This window comes from Arachis hypogaea, chromosome 18, assembly GCF_003086295.3.
Source record: "Arachis hypogaea cultivar Tifrunner chromosome 18, arahy.Tifrunner.gnm2.J5K5, whole genome shotgun sequence".
Lineage (NCBI taxonomy): Eukaryota > Viridiplantae > Streptophyta > Magnoliopsida > Fabales > Fabaceae > Arachis > Arachis hypogaea.
The window spans coordinates 72,404,846-72,429,968 of NC_092053.1; the positions used below are offsets into that span (position 1 = coordinate 72,404,846).

Sequence of the window (25,123 nt, forward strand, 5' to 3'; positions counted from 1 at the left end):
ATATTTAAATAATATAATATAAAAATGGTTTTGTAAAAAGCAAGCATTTAGGGTAGTAGAATAAAAGAAATCTAAAAATAGTGCACAATGCCATATGGGCGTTTTCACAAACACATAGCATGCATGGTGAATAAGCTATTGAAAGTATTAAATTGAACATGCAAGCAACCCTTAAAAATTAATATATAATTGTCAAATAATTCCGTAACAATCCACAAGCAAAATATAAGAAATAATGACCCAAATAAATTTCCAACACTAATAAAAAGAGGAAGAAAGAAAAAGAAAACAAGTATGGAGAAGAGTTATTGAAAAAGAAAACTAAGAAGAGAGAAAGGAACAATCATACCATGGTGGGTTGTCTCCCACCTAACACTTTGCTTTAACATCCTTAAGTTGGACGCTCCACTAGCTCAGTCTTCTGCTGTGGGTAGATCTTCCAAGAGGAAGATCTCTAGCTCCTTCTTATTCTTCATCTTTTCACCATGATAAAGCTTTAAGTGATGTCCATTGACTTTGATGAATTCATAGCTTGAAGGATGACTCAGGTGAAAAACTCCGTATGGCTCAGCCTTCTCTACTCTATATGGGCCGTCCCATCTTGATCTCAACTTGCCTGGTATGAGCCTCAATCTGGAGTTGTGAAGGAGGACTAAGTCCCCCGGTTGGAACTCTCTCCTTTTGATGTGCTTATCATGCATAGCCTTCATCTTTTCCTTGTAAAGCCTGGAGTTCTCATAAGCTTCTAGGAGAAGGCTTTCTAATTCCTACAATTGCAGCTTCCTTTCAGCTCCGGCCTTCTCAAATCCCATGTTGCACTCCTTCACTGCCCAAAAGGCTTTGTGCTTGACTTCAACTGAGAGGTGACAGGCTTTACCATAAACTAAGCGGAAGGGACTCATCCCAATGGGTGTCTTGTATGCCGTTCTGTATGCCAGAGTGCATCTTATAGTCTGGTGCTCTAGTCTCTTCTATGAGGTTTGACTATCTTCTGCAATATACGCTTTATTTCTCGGTTAGACACCTCAGCTTGCCCATTAGTCTGGGGATGGTAGGCTGTTGCCACTTTATGAATTATCCCATGCTTCTTCAGTAATCCTATTAGTCTCTTGTTACAAAAATGGGTGCCTTGATCACTCACGATAGCTCGTGGTGATCCAAAACGACAGACGATATGTGATGAACGGATAATTTATACGCTTTTTGGCATTGTTTTTAGTATGTTTTTAGTAGGATCTAGTTACTTTTAGGGATGTTTTTATTAGTTTTTATGTTGAATTCACATTTCTGGACTTTACTATGAGTTTGTATGTTTTTCTGTGATTTCAGGTATTTTCTGGCTGAAATTGAGGGACTTGAGCAAAAATCATATTCAGAGGTTGAAGAAGGACTGCTGATGCTGTTGGATTCTGACCTCCCTACACTCAAAGTAGCTTTTCTAGAGCTACAGAACTTAAAATGGCGCGCTTCCAACTGCGTTGGAAAGTAGACATCCAGGGCTTTCCAGAAATATATAATAGTCCATACTTTGGCCGAGTTTAGATGACGAAAAAGGGCGTTGAACTCCAGTTCTACGCTGCAGTCTGGAGTTAAACGCCAGAAACACGTCACGAACCAGAGTTGAACGCCAAAAACACGTTACAACTTGGCGTTCAACTCCAGAAGAAGCCTCTGCACGTGTAAACTTCAAGCTCAGCCCAAGCACACACCAAGTGGGCCCCGAAAGTGGATTTATGCATCAATTACTTACTTCTGTAAACCCTAGTAACTAGTTTAGTATAAATAAGACTTTTTACTATTGTATTAGACATCTTATGATTTTTAGTTCATCTTGGGATCATATTGATCACGTATAGGGGGCTGGCCATTCGGCCATGCCTGGACCATCACTTATGTATTTTCAACGGTAGAGTTTCTACACACCATAGATTAAGGTGTGGAGCTCTGCTGTTCCTCATGAATTAATGCAAAGTACTACTGTTTTTCTATTCAATTCAACTTATTCCGCTTCTAAGATATTCATTCGCACTTCAACATGAATGTGATGAACGTGACAATCATCATCATTCCCTACGAACGCGTGCCTGACAACCACTTCCGTTCCACCTTAGATTGAATGAGTATCTCTTGGATCTCTTAATCAGAATCTTCGTGGTATAAGTTAGAACCCATGGATGGCCATTTCTGAGATCCGGAAAGTCTAAACCTTGTCTGTGGTATTCCGAGTAGGACCTGGGAAGGGATGGCTGTGACGAACTTCAAACTCGCGAGTGCTGGGCGTAGTGACAGACGCAAAAGGAGGGTGAATCCTATTCCAGTATGGTCGAGAACCTCCAGATGATTAGCCATGCCGTGACAGAGCATTTGGACCTTTTTCACAGAGAGGATGGGATGTAGCCATTGACAACGGTGAGGCCCTTACATAATGCTTGCCATGGAAAGGAGTAAGACTGATTGGATGAAGACAGCAGGAAAGCAGAGGTTCAGAGGAACGAAAGCATCTCTATGCGCTTATCTGAAATTCTCACCAATGATTTACATAAGTATTTCTATCTTTATTTTCTATTTATTTATTATTTATTTTCGAAAACTCCATAATCAATTATTATCCACCTGACTGAGATTTACAAGATGACCATAGCTTGCTTCATACCAACAATCTCCGTGGGATCGACCCTTACTCACGTAAGGTTTTATTACTTGGACGACCCAGTGCACTTGCTGGTTAGTTGTATCGAAGTTGTGACAAATTATGAATTAAGAGTAGAGCACCAAGTTTTTGGCGCTGTTGCCGGGGATTGTTTGAGTTTGGACAACTGACGGTTCATCATGTTGCTCAGATTAGGTAACTTTCTTTTTGTTTTGTTTTCAAAAAAAAAATATTTTTTTAATCTATGTTCTTCAGAATTTTTAAGAATGAATTCTAGTGTTTCATGAAGCATGTTGAAGCCTGGCTAGCTGTAAAGCCATGTCTAAAATCTTTTGGACTGAGGCCTCCACATGTTAGTGAATTGCTTGTGCTGCTGAAGCTTGGCTGGCCATTGGCCATGTCTAGTGTCTTGGACCGAAGCTTTCACTGAAAGCTTGGCTGGCTAGTGAGCCATGTCTAATTCCTGGACCGGAGCTTTAGACTAACATTGAAGATTCCTGGAATTCATATTAAAAATTTTGGAATCCTTATTTTTCTTTTTCATATAATTTTCGAAAAATCAAAAAAAAATTTAATAAAATCATAAAATCAAAAATATTTTTGTGTTTCTTGTTTGCGTCTTAAGTCAATTTTAAGTATAGTGTCAATTGCATGATCTAAAGTTTGCATAAAATTTTCGAAAAATTCATGCATTCATAGTGTTCTTCATGATCTTCAAGTTGTTCTTGGTAAATCTTCTTGTTTGATCTTGATGCTTTCTTGTTTTGTGTCTTTTCTTGTTTTTCATATGCATTCTTGCATCTATAGTGTCTGAACATGAAAGATTTCTAAGTTTGGTGTCTTGCATGTTTTCTTTGCATAGTAAAATTTTTCAAAAATATGTTCTTGATGTTCATCATGATCTTCAAAGTGTTCTTGGTTTTCATCTTGACATTCATAGCACTCTTGCATGCATTCATTGTTTTGATCTAAAATTTCCATGCATTGAACATTTTTAGTGTTTTTCTCTCTCATCATAAAAATTCAAAAATTAAAAAATATCTTATCTTTTTAGAAATCTTATCTTTTTAAAATCTTTTTCAAAAATCATATCTTTTCTATTTTTTATTATTATTTTCGAAAATTTCAAAAATCTTTTTCAAAATATTTTCAAAATCTTTTCTTATCTTTATCTCATAATTTTCGAAAATCACATCATCAATTAATATTTTGATTAAAAAATTTCAAGTTTGTTACTTACTTGTTAAGAAAGATTCAAACTCTAAGTTCTAGAATCATATCTTGTGATTTCTTGTGAATCAAGTCATTAATTGTGATTTTAAAAATCAAATCTTTTTCAAAACTAATTTCAATCATATCTTTTTCAAATTCAATTTCAAAATCTTTTCTAACTTCTTATCTTTTTAAAATTGATTTTCAAATCTTATCTTTTTGTTTCAATCATATCTTTTTAAATTTCAATCATATCTTTTTCAAAACTACCTAACTAACTCTCTCCTTCTAATTTTCGAAAATATCTCCCTCTTTTTCAAAAAAATTCTTTTTAATTAATTAATTGTTTTAAATTTTAATTTTAAATTTTCCCCCTTTAATTTTCGAAATCATCAACTCCTTTTCAAAAAATTATTTTCGAAATTCTCTTCTCTCTCACCCTCTTCTATTTATTTATTTATTCATTTACTAACACATTCTCTTCATCTCAAATCACTGCTACTATCCTCACATTTGTGTTTGGATTATCCATTCTTCTTCACTCTTATTCCCTCTCTTCTTCTACTAACAACAAGGGAACCTCTATACTGTGGTAAAAAAGATCCCTATTATTATTTTTCTGTTCCCTTCTTTTTCATATGAGCAGGAGCAAGGACAAGAACATTCTTGTTGAAGCTGATCCAGAACCTGAAAGGACTCTGAAGAGAAAACTAAGAGAAGCTAAAATACAACAATCCAGAGACAACCTTACGGAAAATTTCGAAAAAGAAGAGGAGATGGCAGCCGAAAATAATAATAATGCAAGGAGGATGCTTGGTGACTTCACTGCACCTAATTCCAATTTACATGGAAGAAGCATCTCAATTCCTGGCATTGGAGCAAACAACTTTGAGCTTAAACCTCAATTAGTTTCTCTAATGCAACAGAACTGCAAGTTTCATGGACTTCCATCTGAAGATCCCTTTCAGTTCTTAACTGAATTCTTGCAGATATGTGATACTGTTAAGACTAATGGAGTAGATCCTGAAGTCTACAGGCTCATGCTTTTCCCTTTTGCTGTAAGAGACAGAGCTAGAATATGGTTGGACTCTCAACCTAAGGATAGCCTGAACTCTTGGGATAAGCTGGTCAAGGCTTTCTTAGCCAAGTTCTTTCCTCCTCAAAAGCTTAGTAAGCTTAGAGTGGATGTTCAAACCTTCAGACAGAAGGAAGGTGAATCCCTCTATGAAGCTTGGGAGAGATATAAGTAACTGACCAAAAAGTGTCCTTCTGACATGCTTTCAGAATGGACTATCCTGGATATATTCTATGATGGTCTGTCTGAATTAGCTAAGATGTCATTGGATACTTCTGCAGGTGGATCCATTCACCTAAAGAAAACGCCTACAGAAGCTCAAGAACTTATTGACATGGTTACTAACAACCAGTTTATGTACACTTCTGAGAGGAATCCTGTGAGTAATGGAACGCCTCAGAAGAAGGGAGTTCTTGAAATTGATGCTCTGAATGCCATATTGGCTCAGAATAAAATATTGACTCAGCAAGTCAATATGATCTCTCAGAGTCTGAATGGAATGCAAGCTGCATCCAACAGTACTCAAGAGGCATCTTCTGAGGAAGAAGCTTATGTTCCTGAGAACCCTGCAATAGCAGAGGTGAATTACATGGGTGAACCCTATGGAAACACCTATAATCCCTCATGGAGAAATCACCCAAATCTCTCATGGAAGGATCAACAAAAGCCTCAACAAGGCTTTAATAATGGTGGAAGAAACAGGTTTAACAATAGTAAACCTTTTCCATCATCCACTCAGCAACAGATAGAGAACTCTGAGCAGAATCCATCTAACTTAGCAAATATAGTCTCTGATCTATCTAAGGCCACTTTAAGTTTCATGAATGAAACAAGGTCCTCCATTAGAAATTTGGAGCCACAAGTAGGCCAGCTGAGTAAGAAGATCACTGAAACTCCTCCTAGTACTCTCCCAAGCAATACAGAAGAAAATCCAAAAGGAGAGTGCAAGGCCATTGATATAACCATCATGGCCGAATCCAAGGAGGAAGGGGAGGACGTGAATCCCAAGGAGGAAGACCTCCTGGGACGTCCAGTGACCAACAAGGAGTCTCCCTTTGAGAAACCAAAGGACTCTGAGGCTCATCTAGAGACCATAGAGATTCTATTAAACCTCCTTACGCCCTTCATTAGCTCTGATGAGTGTTCCTCTTCAGAAGAGAATGAGGATGTTATTGAAGAGCAAGTTGCCAAGTTCCTTGGTGCAATCATGAAGCTGAAAGCCAATTTATTTGGTAAAGAGACTTGGGGAGATGAACCTCCCATGTTCACCAATGAACTAAATGCATTGGATCAACTAAGATTGCCTTAAAAGAAACAGGATCCTGGAAAGTTCCTAATGCCTTGTACCATAGGCACCATGACCTTTGAGAAGGCTCTATGTGACCTTGGGTCAGGGATAAACCTCATGCCCCTCTTTGTAATGGAGAAATTGGGAATCTTTGAGGTGCAAGCTGCCAGAATCTCATTAGAGATGGCAGACAACTCAAGAAAAGAGGCTTATGGACAAGTAGAGGACATGCTAGTAAAGGTTGAAGGCCTTTACATCCCTGCTGATTTCATAATCCTAGATACTGGGAAGGATGAGGATGAATCCATCATCCTTGGAAGACCCTTCCTAGCCACAGCAAGAGCTGTGATTGATGTTGATAGAGGTGAACTAGTTCTTCAATTGAATGAGGACTCCTTTATGTTTAAAACTCAAGGTTCTCCTTCTGTAAACATGGAAAAGAGGCACAGTAAGCTTCTCTCAAAACAGAGTCATACAGAGCCCCCACAGTCAAACTCTAAGTTTGGTGTTGGGAGGCCACAACCAAACTCTAAGTTTGGTATTGAACTCCCATATCCAAACTCTAAGTTTGGTGTTGAGGAGTCTCAACAATGCTTTGAACATCTGTGAGGCTCCATGAGAGCCCACTGTCAAGCTATTGACATTAAAGAAGCACTTGTTGGGAGGCAACCCAATTTTTATTTATCTAATTTTATTTTTATTTTTATTGTTCTTTCATGTTTTAGTAGATTCATGATCATGTGGAGTCACAAAATAAATCAAAAAATTAAAAACAGAATAAAAAATAGTAGAAGAAAAATCACACCCTGGAGGAAGGACTTACTGGCGTTTAAACGCCAGTAAGGAGCATCTGGCTGGCGTTCAATGCCAGAACAGAGCATGGATCTGGCGTTGAATGCCCAAAACAAGCAGCATCCTGGCATTCAGACGCCAGGAATGCACACTGAGGAAAGCTGGCGCTGAACACCAGAAACAAGCATAGAACTGGCGTTCAATGCCAGAACAAGCACCAATTCGGCGTTTAAATGCCAGAATTGCATGCAAAGGCATTTTACATGCCTAATTGGTGTAGGGATGTAAATCCTTTACACCTCAGGATCTGTGGACCCCACAGGTTCTTCTCAGCATCTATGGACCCCACAGGATCCTCACCTACCTCCACTCATACTCTTCCCTCTTCTCATTCATCCACTCTTCCCCATAAACCTACCTCATAAACCCCACCTACCTTCAAAATTCAAAATCACTTTCCCACCCAATCCCACCCCATATGGCCGAACCCTAACCCCTCTCCCTCCACTATATAAACCCCTCCATTCTTCTTCATTTTCAAACATCCCAACCCTATCTTCCCCTTCTTGGCCGAAACACCCCCCTTACTCTCCCTCTATATTTTCTTCTTCTTCTTCATCTCTTCTTTCTTCTCTTGCTCGAGGACGAGAAATATTCTAAGTTTGGTGTGGTAAAAGCATAAGCTTTTTGTTTTTCTATTAACATTGATGGCACCTAATACTGGAGAATCCTCTAGAAAAGGGAAAGGGAAGACAAAATCTTCCACCTCCGAGTCATGGGAGATGGAAAGATTCATCTCCAGAGCCCATCAAGACCACTTCTATGATGTTGTGGCCAAGAAGAAGGTGATCTCCGAGGTCCCTTTCAAACTCAAGAGAAATGAGTATCCGGAAATCCGACATGAAATCCAAAGAAGAGGTTGGGAAGTTCTAACAAACCCCATCCAACAAGTCGGAATTCTAATGGTTCAAGAGTTCTATGCTAATGCATGGATCACTAGGAACCATGATCAAAGTAAGAACCCAAACCCAAAGAATTATCTTACCATGGTTCGGGGGAACTACTTAGATTTCAGTCCGGAAAATGTGAGGTTGGCGTTCAACTTGCCAATGATGGAAGAGAACGCACACCCCTACACAAGAAGAGTCAACTTTGATCAAAGGTTGGACCAAGTCCTCATGGACATATGTGTGGAAGAAGCTCAATGGAAGATTGACTCAAAAGGCAAACCGGTTCAACTAAGAAAATTGGACCTTAAGCTTGTAGCTAGAGGATGGTTGGAGTTTATTCAACACTCAATCATTCCCACTAGCAACCGGTCTGAAGTTACTATAGACCGGGCCATCATGATCCATAGCATCATGATTGGAGAAGAGGTGGAGGTTCATGAGATTATACCTCAAGAACTCTACAAGGTGGCTGACAAGTCCTCCACTATGGCAAGGTTAGCTTTTCCTCACCTCATTTGCCATCTATGCAATTCGGTTGGAATTGACATAGAGGGAGATATCCTCATTGATGAGGACAAGTCCATCACTAAGAAAATGATGGAGCAAACAAGAGAGCCTATTCATGGATCTCAAGAGACGCATGAATAAGCTCATCACCAAGAAATCCCTGAGATTCCTCAAGGGATGCACTTTCCTCCACAGAACTTTTGGGAGCAAATCAACACCTCCCTAGGAGAATTAAGTTCCAACATGGGACAACTAAGGGTAGAACATCAAGAGCACTCAATCATCCTCCATGAAATTAGAGAAGATCAAATAGCAATGAGGGAGGAGCAACAAAGACAAGGAAGAGACATAGAAGAGCTCAAGGACATCATTGGTTCCTCAAGAAGGAAATGCCACCATCACTAAGGTGGACTCATTCCTTGTTCTTACTTTCTCTATTTTTCGTTTTCTATATGTTAAGTGCTTATCTATGTTTGTGCCTTATTACATGATCATTAGTATTTAGTAACTATGTCTTAAAGTTATGAATGTCCTATGAATCCATCACCTCTCTTAAGAGTGTTAAATATGTTGGCTCTTGAAAGAATGATGACAAGGAGACAAGTTATTTGATAATCTGAAAAATCGTAAAAATGATTCTTGAAGCAAGAAAAAGCAGTGAATACAAAGCTTATAGAAAAAAAAATAGCGAAAAAAAAAGAGAGAAAAAGCAAGCAGAAAAAGCCAAAGCTCTTAAAATCAAAAGGCAAGAGCAAAAAGCCAATAGCCCTTAAAACCAAAAGGCAAGGGTAATAAAAAGGATCCAAGGCTTTGAGCTTCAGTGGATAGAAGGGCCTAAAGGAATCAAATCCTAGCCTAAGCGGCTAAACCAAGCTGTCCCTAGCCATGTGCTTGTGGCGTGAAGGTGTCAAGTGAAAACTTGAGACTGAGCGGTTAAAGTCAAGGTCCAAAGCAAAAGAAGAGTGTGCTTAAGAACCCTGGACACCTCTAATTGGGGACTTTAGCAAAGCTGAGTCACAATCTGAAAAGGATCACCCAATTATGTGTCTGTGGCATTTATGTATCCGGTGGTAATATTGGAAAACAAAGTGCTTAGGGCCACGGCTAAGACTCATAAAGTAGCTGTGTTCAAGAATCAACATACTGAACTAGGAGAATCACTAACACTATCTGAACTCTGAGTTCCTATAGATGCCAATCATTCTGAACTTCAATGGATAAAGTGAGATGCCAAAACTATTCAAGAGGCAAAAAGCTACAAGTCCCGCTCATCTGATTGGAGCTATGTTTCATTGATAGTTTAGAATTTATAGTATATTCTCTTCTTTTTATCCTATTTGATTTTCAGTTTCTTGGGGACAAGCAACAATTTAAGTTTGGTGTTGTGATGAGCGGATAATTTATACGCTTTTTGGCATTATTTTTAGTATGTTTTTAGTAGGATCTAGTTACTTTTAGGGATGTTTTTATTAGTTTTTATGTTAAATTCACATTTCTGGACTTTACTATGAGTTTGTATGTTTTTCTGTGATTTCAGGTATTTTCTGGCTGAAATTGAGGGACTTGAGCAAAAATCAGATTCAGAGGTTGAAGGAAGACTGCTGATGCTGTTGGATTCTGACCTTCATGCATTCAAAGTGGATTTTCTAGAGCTACAGAACTCAAAATGGCGCGCTTCCAATTGTGTTGAAAAGTAGACATCCAGGGCTTTCCAGCAATATATAATAATCCATACTTTGGCCAAGTTTAGATGACGAAAAAGGGCGTTGAACGCCAGTTCTACGCTGCAGTCTGGAGTTAAACGCCAAAAACACGTCACGAACCAGAGTTGAACGTCAAAAACACGTTACAACTTGGCGTTCAACTCCAGAAGAAGCCTCTGCACGTGTAAACTTCAAGCTCAGCCCAAGCACACACCAAGTGGGCCCCGAAAGTGGATTTATGCATCAATTACTTACTTTTGTAAACCCTAGTAACTAGTTTAGTATAAATAGGACTTTTTACTATTTTATTAGACATCTTATGATTTTTTGTTCATCTTGGGATCATATTGATCACGTGTAGGGGGCTGGCCATTCGGCCATGCCTGGACCATCACTTATATATTTTCAACGGTAGAGTTTCTACACACCATAGATTAAGGTGTGGAGCTCTGCTGTTCCTCATGAATTAATGCAAAGTACTACTATTTTTCTATTCAATTCAACTTATTCCACTTCTAATATATTCATTCGCACTTCAACATGAATATGATGAACGTGACAATCATCATCATTCCCTACGAACGCGTGCCTGACAACCACTTCCGTTCCACCTTAGATTGAATGAGTATCTCTTGGATCTCTTAATCAGAATCTTCGTGGTATAAGTTAGAACCCATGGATGGCCATTCCTGAGATCCGGAAAGTCTAAACCTTGTCTGTGGTATTCCGAGTAGGATTTGGGAAGGGATGGCTGTGACGAACTTCAAACTCGCGAGTGCTGGGCGTAGTGACAGACGCAAAAGGAGGGTGAATCCTATTCCAGTATGGTTGAGAACCTCCAGATGATTAGCCATGCCGTGACAGAGCATTTGGACCTTTTTCACAGAGAGGGTGGGATGTAGCCATTGACAATGGTGAGGCCCTTACATAAAGCTTGCCATGGAAAGGAGTAAGACTGGTTGGATGAAGACAGCAGGAAAGCAGAGGTTCAGAGGAACGAAAGCATCTCTATGCGCTTATCTGAAATTCTCACCAATGATTTACATAAGTATTTCTATCTTTATTTTCTAATTATTTATTATTTATTTTCGAAAACTCCATAATCAATTATTATCCGCCTGACTGAGATTTACAAGATGACCATAGCTTGCTTCATACCAACAATCTCCGTGGGATCGACCCTTACTCACGTAAGGTTTTATTACTTGGACGACCCAGTGCACTTGCTGGTTAGTTGTATCGAAGTTGTGACAAATTATGAATTAAGAGTAGAACACCAAGTTTTTGGAGCCTTTACCAGGGATTGTTCGAGTAACAATTTCGCCCAGGGATCACAATTTCGTGCACCAATATGGTTTCTAACAAAGGAAACAACAGTGTTAGCATCATCAGTGCGGGTAGGAATTGCTTCCACCCATTTAGAAACGTAATCCACAGCTAACAATATATAAAAGTAACCATTAGAATTTGGAAATGGACCCATGAAGTCAATGCCCCAAACATAAAAAATTTCACAAAAAAGCATAATCAGTTGAGGCATCTCATCCCTCTTGGATATATTACCAAACTATTGGCATGGGGAACAAGATTTGCAAAATTCAGTAGTGTCTTTAAAAAGAGTAGGCCACCAGAATCCACAGTCTAAAATTTTTCTAGCTGTTCTCTGAGGACCAAAATGTCCTCCACTCTTAGATGAGTGGCAGGCCTCTAAAATAGACTGGAATTCTGATTGAGGCACACATCGTCTAATTACCTGGTCAGCACCACACCTCCATAAATATGGGTCATCCCATATATAATATTTGGACTCGCTTTTCAGCTTGTCTCTTTGATGCTTAGTAAAGTCTGGAGGAAAAGTGCGGCTAACTAGATAATTAGCTACAGGCGCATACCAAGGGACTACTTTAGATACTGCTTGTAAGTTGTCGAATGGGAAATTATCATTTATAGGAGTGAAGACATCCGTAATGTGCTCAAGGCGACTCAAGTGGTCTGCCATTAGATTCTGTTTACCACTCCTATCCTTAATTTCTAAATCAAATTCTTGTAGTAGCAGTATCCATCGTATAAGCCTCGGTTTGGACTCCTTTTTAGCTAATAAATACTTTAGAGCTGTGTGGTCTGAATACACTACTACTTTAGTACCAAGTAAATAGGCTCGGAATTTATCCAGAGCGAACACAATAGCTAAGAGCTCTTTTTCAGTAGTAGTGTAATTAGACTGAGCAGCGTCTAAAGTTTTAGACGCATAAGCAATGACGAAAGGGTCCTTACCTTTGCGCTGAGCCAGCGCTGCTCCTACTGCATGATTAGAAGCATCGCACATGATTTCAAATGGCTGGCTCTAGTCTGGTCCTCTCATAATTGGAGCTTGAGTCAGGGCGGTCTTCAGCTTATCAAACGCTTGTTTGCAATCCTCACTGAACTCGAACTCAATATCTTTCTGTAGTAGTCTGGATAAGGGTAGTGCGACCTTACTGAAGTCCTTAATGAATCTCCTGTAAAAATCTGCATGGCCAAGGAACGAACGGACTTCCCTCACAGAGGAGGGGTAAGGTAAACTAGAAATAACATCCACCTTTGCTGGATCTACAGAAATGCCAGTATTAGACACAACATGTCCTAGTACAATCCCTTATTTCACCATAAAATGACACTTTTCAAAATTTAAAACAAGGTTTGAACTAACACACCTGTCCAATACTCTAGATAAACTATCCAAGCAAAGGCTAAATGAATCACCATATACGCTAAAGTCATCCATAAAAACTTCCATACAAGTCTCAATAAGGTCAGAGAAAAGACTCATCATGCACCTTTGGAAAGTAGCTGGTGCATTGCATAAACCAAAGGGCATTCTCTTATAAGCATATGTTCCAAAAGGACATGTAAAAGTAGTTTTTTCCTGATCCTCAGGGGCTATATGAATTTGAAAGTAGCCTGTATAACCATCTAAAAAGCAGTAATGGGATTTACCTGACAAGCGATCAAGCATATGATCAATGAATGGCAAGGGGTAATGATCCTTGCGAGTGGCTTGGTTGAGACGCCTATAGTCAATGCAAACTCTCCATGAATTTTGCACTCTAGTTGTCAGAAGCTCTCTTTGCTCATTTCTCACTATTGTGACTCCAGACTTCTTGGGCACCACTTGTACTGGGCTGACCCATTCGCTATCTGAGATGGGATAAATGATATCTGCTTCAAGTAGCCTGGTCACTTCTTTCTTGACAACTTCTAGGATGGTGGGATTCAATCTTCTTTGAGGTTGATGGACATGATTTGCTCCCTCTTCTAAGAATATTCTATGCTCACAAACTTGAGGGTTGATACCTACTATATCCGCTAGGCTCTATCCAATCGCTTTCTTATGTTTTCTCAGTACACTGAGTAGTTGTTCTTCTTGTTGGGAAGTAAGCTCCCTCGCAATGATAACTGGAAACTTCTGCTTGTCCTCAAGGTAAGCATATTTGAGGTGTGGAGGGAGAGGTTTTAATTCTAATTTCTGCTCATGGCCAGGCTCTGGATTATCTGGATCTGGCGATAATGGTAAAGTGCTCTTATTGTCCTCTGAAAATGTTCCCACACTTGGACCTTGCCCTATGTACTTCTCTTATAATTCTTCCTGGTGAACTTTAGCTACGGTTTCATCAATGATGTCATACTGGGAGATAGAATGATCTTTCGGAGGGTGTTTCATAGCTTTATTTAAACTGAATTTCACTATTCTGCCATCTATTTCAAAAGAATAAGTTCCTGAAAATGCGTCCAGCTTGAACTTTGAAGTCTTCAGGAATGGTCTTCCAAGTAGGATTGAGGATGGCCTCCCAGAGTCAGTAGAGGGCATTTCTAGGATATAGAAATCAATGGGAAACATGAGCTCCTTGATGCTCACTTATACATCTTCAGCAACTCCAATCACTGTGATAATGCTTTTATCTGCCAACACAAAATGAGCTGCCGACTTTTTAAAGGGAGGGATCCTTAAAGCATTATATATAGACAAAGGCATTATACTAACACATGCTCCTAGATCACACATACAGTCAGAAAATATCACACCTCCAATAGTACAGTTAACCATACATGGACCTGGATCACTACATTTTTCAGGTATACCTCCCATTAAAGCAGATATAGAACTACCTAAAGAAATAGTTTCTAATTCATTAATTTTGTCTTTATGTATACATAAATCTTTTAGAAACTTTGCATATTTAGGTACTTGCTGAATAACATCAAAAAGGAGAACAATTACCTCAACTTTTTTGAATATTTCTACCATTTTGGGATCAAGTTCTATCTGCTTTCTGGGCTTCCTTGCAATTTATGGAAATGGAATAGGGAGGGCGTTTTCTGTAACGTCTGTATCCTTTGGTGCTTCTTTCTGTGGTTGAGCTTCTTCTTCTTCAACCATGTCTTGTACGTCCTCTTTCTCTTCAGCATCTTCTACCTCTACCACCTCTTCAGCTGGGGCGTGTTCTGGTGGGTTTGACTCCTCTTGGTTTCTCTCCTGCAATATGGTTCCGGATCTCAGAGTGATGGCATTGATCCCACCCTTGGGATTAGGTAAGGGTTGAGAAGGAAGTCCACTGGAGCTCAAAGGTTGGTTGGTGAAGTTATTTAGTGATCCAATCTGTGAGACAAGAGCTTGCAAGGTAGAGTTCAGACCATTTAGGGTAGAAGTAAGGTTATTTTCCATGGCCTGCTGTCTCCGATCAATAGAGTGTAATAACTCATCATTAAAAGATGGAGAGGAATAAGTGATCTGAGGGGTCTGCTGAGATGCTTAAGGCTGCCTTAAATGAGGTGCTCTGTAGGCCTGATTCTGATTCTACTGTCTGGTGTTGTTATTGTTATTCCACCTCTGGTTTCCACTGTTATATCTGCCTCTTCTGTTATGATTGTCCCTCCAACCCTGGTTAGAATTATCTCTCTAACCTTGGTTGGAATCGTCCTGCCATCCATGGTTGTAGCTGCCACCTTGATTGTATCCTTGATTGGGGCGGTCATAGAAGTTATGAGTGGCTGCCACAGTGTTGTCTTCCTGCTGGAGCTACGGACATTCATCAGTATAATGGCTATAATCAGCACAGATCCCGCACACTCTTTGTGGAACCAGCTGTTGGCTTTGCTGTGGTGGAGAGGGCTGAGCTTGCTATTGACTCAACTGCATCTGCTTCAGTAAGTTGGTCATTTCACAGATACTCTGAGTTAGAGCAGTAGTCTCTTTGCTAGAAGATACCTCTGCAATAGCTCTTGACCGGCTTTGTTTCTGCCTGTGATTTCGAGTAGATTTAGCTAAGTCACTGATCAATTGCCATGCCTTATCAGTGGTCTTGTACTTTTTCATAGACCCATTGCTAGCACTTTCCAATGTGGTCTTATCTTGAGGCTTCATGCCCTGTGTGACGTAGCCGAGCAACACTATCTTGTCAATCATATGGTGAGGACATGCTTCCAGAAGATTGTTGAAGCGCTCTCAGTATTCGTAGAGAGTCTCAGATTCCTCTTGAACAATCATGGAAATGTCCTTCCTCAGTTTATCAGTAACTTCAGCTGGAAAGAATTTTTCCAAAAATTTTCTTCTAAGCGTATCCCAGTTAGAAACAGTTGCTCCGGGTTGAGTGTAGTACCACTCTCTCGCCTTTCCCTCAAGAGAGAATGGGAAAGCTTTTAACAAAATAGAAGTTTCATTTGCACTATCTCGCCTGACAGTAGAACAGGCTGCCTAGAAATCCCTAAGTTGCTTGATAGGCTCTTGAGCAGGTAAACCATGAAACTTGGGCATCAAGTTGAGTAGTGCAGTCTTTAATTCAAAATCCACAGCCACCACTGAGTGATGCGCTTAATACGATTGCAGTGTAAAATCAGGGGCTCCAGCTTCTTGGATAGTAACTCTCCTAGGTGCTGCCATGTCACCTGCACGTAAATCAACCGAATCAGTAGAAAGGGAGCTTGTTTCTTCCTTAAGTGACGTTTCAGATTCGTCCTCGGAGAGGGCTAACCGACGCCGAGCTTGCCTTATACGTGAAATAGTTCTTTCAATCTTAGGATCAAATACCGGCAATCTTAGATTAGGAAGTGAACGCGTCATTCAATGAAAGAAACATGCAGCTTATAGTAGCAAAATAAAATACAATGCAAATAAATAAATTCCAATCAATAACTTAGCACTCTATTGCAACTCCCCGGCAACGGCGCCAAAAATTAACGTGGCGGAATTTGGCAGATTAAGAAATTATTATGAGAGATACGTTGCAAGTACAGTTCTTAACCAACAAAAATCCGCTTATTAATTTAGAAGGGTTGTCACAAAATTAGAATTAAAATACTGGGAGTATGAATCCCAGGTCAACTCCCAACAAGTTGTAGAAAGATGTGCTATTTTATTAATCAGATGTTTTCCAAAATGGTTTTGAGTTTGATAAACAGGAAATAAAATCAGAGAATTTATGTAATTTAAATAAAAATCTTGACCGGGAGTAGATTAATCAGAAGTTCTATCCTTGTTGGAGTTCTCCCAAGATTAATTGATAATTCAAGGTTGTTCTGCTCAGTTATCCTTTACTAGGTAGAGGAAAGTCAAGCAAGTTGGAAGTCTACTTCTATTCACCTATTCACAAGTTCTAATCCTCTCCCTTGGGAAGGATTAGTGTCAGTGACTAGAGAGCCATCCAACAATAAACCCAATTACAATTTTACTCTTGAGCATTCCAACTCAAGGTTCTCCTTTCAATTAACTCCCAATCATGTTAGAAAATTACTCGCTCATTATGAATGTAAACTTCACAAAATAAGAAAAGGAAATAAAGGAAGACATGATAAATAATAATCAAAAAGACCAATTAAAAATAAAAATAGTTCTTGTATTAATAAATTCTAAAAATAATCCAATAGTAATTTTGAACAAATTAAGGATATGAAAGAGTAAGTGACAGGTAAGGAAAACAAACTAGAATAATGAAGTCTTGGCGGAGGTAATAACTCTTCTCAATATCCCAATCCAAAAAGCAATAAAAACAAAATCCTAAGAACTTTGAATGTGTAGAGAGAAAACCTAGAGGATGAGTAAAATCAGATCTAAAACTAAAAATTATGCGGAATGAACCTCTCTCCTGGTCTCTGTATGTTCCCTGGCTCTAATCTGCTATTTTGGGCCGAAAATTGGGTCAAAACATGGCCCAAAATTTCCCGCAGCGAATTCTGCAAATTCTGCAGATCGCGCACGTCACGCGATCGCGTTATCCACGCGTTCACGTCATCCAGCGTTTTGCCTTGCCATGCGTGCGCATCGTCTACGCATTAGCGTCACTCGTGCAGTTTCCAATCCATGCGTTTGTGTCAGGCATGCGAGCGCGTCACTACGATTTCTCCATTCCGCGTGGTCGCGTGAGCCATGCGTTCGCATCGCTTCTCGCTGGTCATCCCCTTAATTTCTTTTGTTCCTTCCATTTTTGCAAGCCTCCTCTCCAATTTCCAAGTCATTCATGCCCTATAAAGCCTGAAACACTTAACACAGGGATCACGGCATCGAATGGAATAAAGGAGAATTAAAATACATAATTAAAAGTCTCTAGGAAGCGAGTTTTTAACCATGGAGTAATTTTGGGAAGGAGTTGTAAATACATGCTAATCATATGAATAAGTGGGTGAAGATTTGATAAAACCACACAATTAAACACAATATAAACCATAAAATAATGGTTTATCAATGATCATGTGAAGTCATAAAAATAGCTACAGAATTAAAGCAAAATAAAAAACAGCACAAAAATAGCACACCCTGGAGGACAGGCTTACTGGCATTTAAACGCCAATAAGGATAGTAGAATGGGCGTTTAACGCCCAGCCTGGCAGCATTTTGGGCGTTAAATGCCAGAATGGGCAGCACTCTGGGCGTTTAACACTAGAAAAGGGTGTCTGGCATCTGGCTGGCGTTAAACGCCAGAAATGGCAGACAGACTGGCGTTTAACGCCAGAAAAGGGTGCCTGGCTGGTGGTAAACACCAGAAAGGGGCAGCAGACTGGCGTTTAATACCAGGAAAGGTAGCAGAGCTGGCGTTTAAAGCCAGAATTGGCACACAGAGGGTGTTTGAATGCCAGAATGGTGCAGAGAGCAGAATTCCCTGACACCTCAGGATCTGTGGACCCCACAGGATCCTCACCTCCCCCACCTCTTCTTCTCTCCTCTTCACACCTTTCCATAACACTCTTCCCCAAATACCCTTGACCAATCACATCAATACCTCTTCCCCAAATACTATTCACCTATCAAATCCCACCCTCTTCCCCATATTCTCTTCACCACTCACATCCATCCATCATAAACCCCACCTACCTCACCATTCAAATTCAAACCATTTCCCTCCCAAACCCACCCCTTTATAACTGAATTCCATCTCTCTCCTACCCTATAAATACCCCTTCCACTACCTTCAATTTCACACATCATACACACTACCCCCCTTGGCCAAAACCCCTACTACCCTCTATCTCCTCCATTTCTTCTTTTTCTACTCCTTTCTTTCTTCTTTTGCTCAAGGACGAGCAAACATTTTAAGTTTAGTGTGGGAAAAAGCTCTGCTTTTTATTTTTCCATAACCATCAATGGCATCTAAGGCCGAAGAAACCTCTAAAAAGAGGAAAGGGAAGGCAATTGCTTCTACCTCTGAGTCATGGGAGATGGAGAGATTCATCTCAAATGTCCATCAAGACCACTTCTATGAAGTTGTGGCCAAGAAAAAGGTGATCCCCGAGGTCTCCTTCATGCTCAAAAAGAGTGAATATCCGGAGATCCGACGTGAGATTCGAAGAAGAAGTTGGGAAGCTCTCACCAACCAAATCCAACAAGTCAGAATCTTAATAGTTCAAGAGTTCTATGCTAATGCATGGATCACTAGGAACCATGACCAAAGTATGAACCCAAACCCAAAGAATTGGCTCACAATGGTTCAGGGGAATTACTTGGATTTCAGTCCAGAAAATGTAAGGTTGGCATTTAACTTGCCAATGATGAGAGGAGATCCTCATCCTTTCACTAGAAGGGTCAACTTTGATCAAAGGTTGGACCAAGTCCTCATGGACATTTGTGTGGAAGGAGCTCAATGGAAGAGAGACTCAAGAGGCAAGCCGGTTCAACTAAGAAGGCTTGACCTCAAACCCGTGGCTAGGGGATGGTTGGACAAGCCTATCACTAAGAAGAGGATGGAGCAAACAAGAGTCCACTCATGGACCTCAATAAGAGCGTGAGGAAATTTCTCATCAAGAAATCCCTGAGATGCCTCAAGGGATGTACTTTCCTCCACAAAAATATTGGGAGCAAATCAACACCTCCTTAGGAGAATTGAGTTCCAATATGGGGCAACTAAGGATGGAGCACCAAGAGCACTCCATTATCCTCAATGAAATCAGAGAGGACCAAAGAGCCATAAGGGAGGAGCAACAAAGGCAAGGAAGAGACATAGAAAAGAGCTGAAGCACTCTATAAGATCTTCAAGAGGAAGAACTAGCCACCATCACTAAGGTGGACCCATTGTTTAATTTACTTGTTCTTATTCTTCTGTTTTTCAAAATATATGCTTTATGTTTTGTCTATGTTTGTGTCTTTATTACATGATCATTAGTGTCTAGTGTCTATGTCTTAAAGCTATGATGTCCTATGAATCCTTCACATTTCTTAAATGAAAAATGTTTTTAATTGCAAAAGAACAAGAAATGCATGATTTCGAATTCTATCTTGAAATTAGTTTAATTATTTTGATGTGGTGGCAATAATTTTTGTTTTCTAAATGAATGCTTGAACAATGCATATTTTTGAATTTGTTGTTTATGAATGTTAAAATTGTTGGCTCTTGAAAGAATAATGGAAAAAGAGAAATGTTATTGATAATCTAAAAAATCATAAAATTGATTTTTGAAGCAAGAAAAAGCAGTGAAAAGCAAGGCTTGTGAAAAAAAAGAAAAAAAATAAAGAAAAAAATAAAGAAAAAAAGAGAAAGAAAAAGAAAAAGCAAGCAGAAAACGCCAATAGCCCTTTAAACCAAAACGCAAGGATAAAAAGGATCCAAGGCTTTGAGCATTAATGGATAGGAGGCTGATGAGCGGACAATTTATACGCTTTTTGGCATTGTTTTTAGTATGTTTTTAGTAGGATCTAGTTACTTTTAGGGATGTTTTCATTAGTTTTTATGCTAAATTCACATTTCTGGACTTTACTATGAGTTTGTGTGTTTTTTTGTGATTTCAGGTATTTTCTGGCTGAAATTGAGGGACTTGAGCAGAAATCAGATTCAGAGGTTGAAGAAGGACTGCTGATGCTGTTGGATTCTGACCTCCCTGCACTCAAAGTGGATTTTCTGGAGCTACAGAACTCGAAATGGCGCGCTTCCAATTGCGTTGGTAAGTAGACATCCAGGGCTTTCCAGCAATATATAATAGTCCATACTTTGGCAAAAAATTGATGACGTAAACTGGCGTTCAACGCCAGCCTTCTGCCCAAATCTGGCGTCCAGCGCCAGAAAAGGATCCAAAACCAGAGTTGAACGCCCAAACTGGCACAAATACTGGCGTTCAACTCCACAAATGGCCTCTGCACGTGCAACACTTAGGCTCAGCCCAAACACACACCAAGTGGGCCCCGGAAGTGGATTTATTCATCAATTACTTACTCATGTAAACCCTAGTGACTAGTTTATTATAAATAGGACCTCTTACTATTGTATTAGGCGTCTTTTGGACCATCTTTGGATCTTGGGATTACCTTATGATCCTTTGATCACGTTTTAGGGGGCTGGCCATCTTGGCCATGCCTGGACCTTCACTTATGTATTTTTAATGGTAGAGTTTCTACACTCCATAGATTAAGGTGTGGAGCTCTGCTGTTCCTCAAAGATTAATGCAAAGTACTACTGTTTTCTATTCAATTCTTCTTATTTCTCTTCTAAGATATCCATTCGCACCCAAGAACGTGATGAAGGTGATGATTATGTGTGACGCTCATCATCCTTCTCCCTTATGAACGCGTGCCTGACAAACACTCCTGTTCTACATGAATTAAGCTAGAATGAGTATCTCTTAGATCTCCTAACCAGAATCTTCGTGGCGTAAGCTAGAATGATGGCGGCATTCAAGAGAATCCGGAAAGTCTAAACCTTGTCTGTGGTATTCCGAGTAGGATTCAATGATTGAATGACTGTGACGAGCTCCGAACTCGCGATTGCAGGGCGTTAGTGACAGACGCAAAAGGATAGTAAATCCTATTCCAGCATGATCGAGAACCGACAGATGAATAGCCGTGCCGTGACAGGGTGCGTGAGCATATTATTCACTGAGAGGATAAGATGAAGCCATTGACAAGGGTGATGCCTCCAGACGATTAGCCGTGCCGTGACAGGGCATTGGATCATTTTCCCGTGAGATGACCGAAAGTAACCATTGACAGTGGTGATGTATCACATAAAGCCAGCCATGGAAAGGAGTAAGACTGATTGGATGAAGATAGCAAGAAAGCAGAGGTTCAGAGGAACGAAAAGCATCTCCATTCGCTTATCTGAAATTCCTACCAATGATTTACATAAGTATCTCTATCCCTATTTTATTATACAATATTCGAAAACACCATTATCACTTTATATCTGCCTGACTGAGATTTACAAGGTGACCATAGCTTGCTTCATACCAACAATCTCCGTGGGATTCGACCCTTACTCACGTAAGGTATTACTTGGACGACCCAGTGCACTTGCTGGTTAGTTGTATCGAAGTTGTGACAATTATGAATTAAGATCAGAGCACCAAGCTTTGGAGCCATTATCAGGATTTGTTCGAGCCTGGAGATCACAATTTCGTGCACCAAGTTTTTGGCGCCGTTGCCGGGGATTGTCTGAGTTTTTGGCAAGCTTTCAGTCCGGTAACGTCAGTGCCAAAAATCGTCTGAGCTCTCACCAAATTTTGATCTGGCAACAACACCAAGTTTTTGGCGCCGTTGCCGGGGATTGTTCGAGTTTGGACAACTGACGGTTCATCCTGTTGCTCAGATTAGGTAATTTTCTTTTTTGTTTTGTTTTCAAAAAATATTTCAAAAATCTTTCAAAACTTTCTCATCTGTTTTCGAAAAAAATAAAAATGTTTTCAAAAATTTTATTCAAGATTTTTAAGAATGAATTCTAGTGTTTCATGAAGCATTTGAAGCCTGGCTGGCTATAAAGCCATGTCTAAATTCTTTTGGACTGGGGCTTCCAAACCATCAGAGGCAAGTTACATATTTGATAAGTAATGAGCAGCAATTTGTTATCAAGAGCAATATACTCTGGTGTTACATGCTGAAGCTTGGCTGGCCATTGGCCATGTCTAGTGTTTTGGACTGGAGCTTTCATTGAACGCTTGGCTGGCTAGTGAGCCATGTCTAAGAATGCAAGATTCCTGGAATTCATATTAAAAATTTTAGAATCCTTATTTTTTTCTTTTTCATATAATTTTCGAAAAAAAAAATCCAAAAAAATTAGAAAATCATAAAAATCAAAAATATTTTTGTGTTCTTGTTTGAGTCTTGAGTCATGTTATAAGTTTGGTGTCAATTGCATATGCATCTTGCATTTTTTCGAAAATTCATGCATTCATAGTGTTCTTCATGATCTTCAAGTTGTTCTTGGTAAGTCTTCTTGTTTGATCTTGATGATTTTTTGTTTTGTGTCTTTTATTGTTTTTCATATGCATTTTTCGTTTCTTGGAGTCTAAACATGAAAGATTTCTAAGTTTGGTGTCTTACATGTTTTCTTTGCATCAAAAATTTTTCAAAAATATGTTCTTGATGTTCATCTTGACATTCATAGTGTTCTTGGTGTTCATCTTGACATTCATAGCATTCTTGCATGCATCACATGTTTTGATCTAAAAATTTCATGCATTGCATCTTTTTGTTGTTTTTTTTTCTCTCATCATAAAAATTCAAAAATAAAAAAAAATATCTTTCCCTTTTTCACTCATCAAATTCGAAAATTTGGATTGACTTTTTCAAAAATTTTTAAAATCAAGTTGTTTCTTATGAGTCAAATCAAATTTTCAATTTGAAAATCTTATCTTTTTCAAAATCTTTTTCAAAAATCAAATCTTTTTCAAAAATCTTTTTCTTATTTTTATACCAAATTTTCGAAAATAACATAATCAATTAATGTTTTGATTCAAAAATTTGAAGTTTGTTACTTGCTTGTTAAGAAAGATTCAAACTTTGAGTTCTAGAATCATATCTTGTGATTTCTTGTGAATCAAGTCATTAATTGTGATTTTAAAAATCAAATCTTTTTTCAAAAACTAATTTCTATCATATCTTTTCAAAAATATCTTCTCATCTTATTTTTTTCAAAAATATCTTTTCAAAATATCTTTCTTAACCTCCTAACTTCTTATCTTTTCAAAATTTGTTTCAACTAACTAACTAACTTTTTGTTTGTTTCTTAACTTTTTTTAAAACTACCTAACTAACTCTCTCTCTCTAATTTTCGAAAATATCTTCCCTCTTTTTCAAAAATTTCTTTTTAATTAACTAATTATTTTTATTTTTATTTTTGATTTTAAAAATTTTCGAAAATTACTAATATTTTTCAAAAACTATTTTCGAAAATCACTAACTCTTTTTCAAAATAATTTTCGAAAATTATCCCTCCCCCATCTTATTCTAATTCATTCATATCCTAACATCTCATCTCACATCTCTGCCATCCTCACAGTTGTGTTTCTTTCTTTACATCATACTCTTTGTCTCCCTCTTTTCTTCCACTCACAAAGGGATCCCTATACTGTGGTATAAAGGATCTCTATTATTATTATTATTTTTTTTTCTCTGTGCCCTCTTCTTTGTCATATGAGTAGGAGCAAGGATAAGAACATTCTTGTGGAAGCAGATCCAGAACCTGAAAGGACTCTGAAGAGAAAATTAAGAGAAGCTAAAATACAACAATCCAGAGATAACCTTTCAGAAATTTTCGAACAGGAAAAGGAGATGGCAGCCGAAAATAATAATAATGTAAGGAAGATGCTTGGTGACTTTACTACACCTAATTCCAATTTACATGGAAGAAGCATCTCCATTCCTGCCATTGGAGCAAACAACTTTGAGCTAAAACCTCAGTTAGTTTCTCTGATGCAGCAGAACTGCAAGTTTTATGGACTTCCATCTGAAGATCCTTTTCAGTTCTTAACTGAGTTCTTGCAGATATGTGATACTGTTAAGACTAATGGAGTAAATCCTAAAGTCCACAGGCTCATGCTTTTCCCTTTTGCTGTAAGAGACAGAGCTAGATTATGGTTGGATTCTCAACCCAAGGACAGCCTGAACTCTTGGGATAAGCTGGTCACGGCTTTCTTAGCCAAGTACTTTCCTCTTCAAAAGCTGAGCAAGCTTAGAGCTGATGTTCAAACCTTCAGACAGAAAGAAGGTGAATCCCTTTATGAAGCTTGGGAAAGATACAAACAGTTGACCAAAAAGTGTCCTTCTGACATGCTTTCAGAATGGACCATCCTGGATATATTCTATGATGGTTTATCTGAGCTATCAAAGATGTCACTGGACACTTCTGCAGGCGGATCCATTCACCTAAAGAAAACGCCTGCAGAAGCTCAAGAACTCATTGACATGGTTGCTAATAACCAGTTCATGTACACTTCTGAAAGGAATCCTGTAAGCAATGGGACGCCTATGAAGAAGGGAGTTCTTGAAGTTGATACTCTGAATACCATATTGGCTCAGAACAAAATATTGACTCAGCAAGTCAATATGATTTCTCAGAGTCTGCATGGAATGCAAGCTACATCCAACAGTACTCAAGAGGCATCTTCTGAAGAAGAAGCCTATGATCCTGAGAACCCTGCAATAGCAGAGGTGAACTACTTAGGTGAACCTTATGGAAACACCTATAACTCAACATGGAGAAATCATCCAAATTTCTC

At 39.0% G+C, this 25,123-nt stretch overlaps 2 non-coding genes across 2 annotated transcripts; both read right to left on the bottom strand.

The window, feature by feature from the left end:
* Nucleotides 1-5,034: 5,034 nt before the first annotated feature.
* LOC112773601 (small nucleolar RNA R71) lies at nucleotides 5,035-5,142 on the bottom strand. The gene has a single exon (XR_003188144.1). It is a non-coding gene; the product is annotated as a small nucleolar RNA R71 (small nucleolar RNA).
* A 19,430-nt stretch (nucleotides 5,143-24,572) lies between these two features.
* On the bottom strand, nucleotides 24,573-24,680 carry LOC112773804 (small nucleolar RNA R71). Its single transcript, XR_003188333.1, has one exon. It is a non-coding gene; the product is annotated as a small nucleolar RNA R71 (small nucleolar RNA).
* Nucleotides 24,681-25,123: the final 443 nt, after the last annotated feature.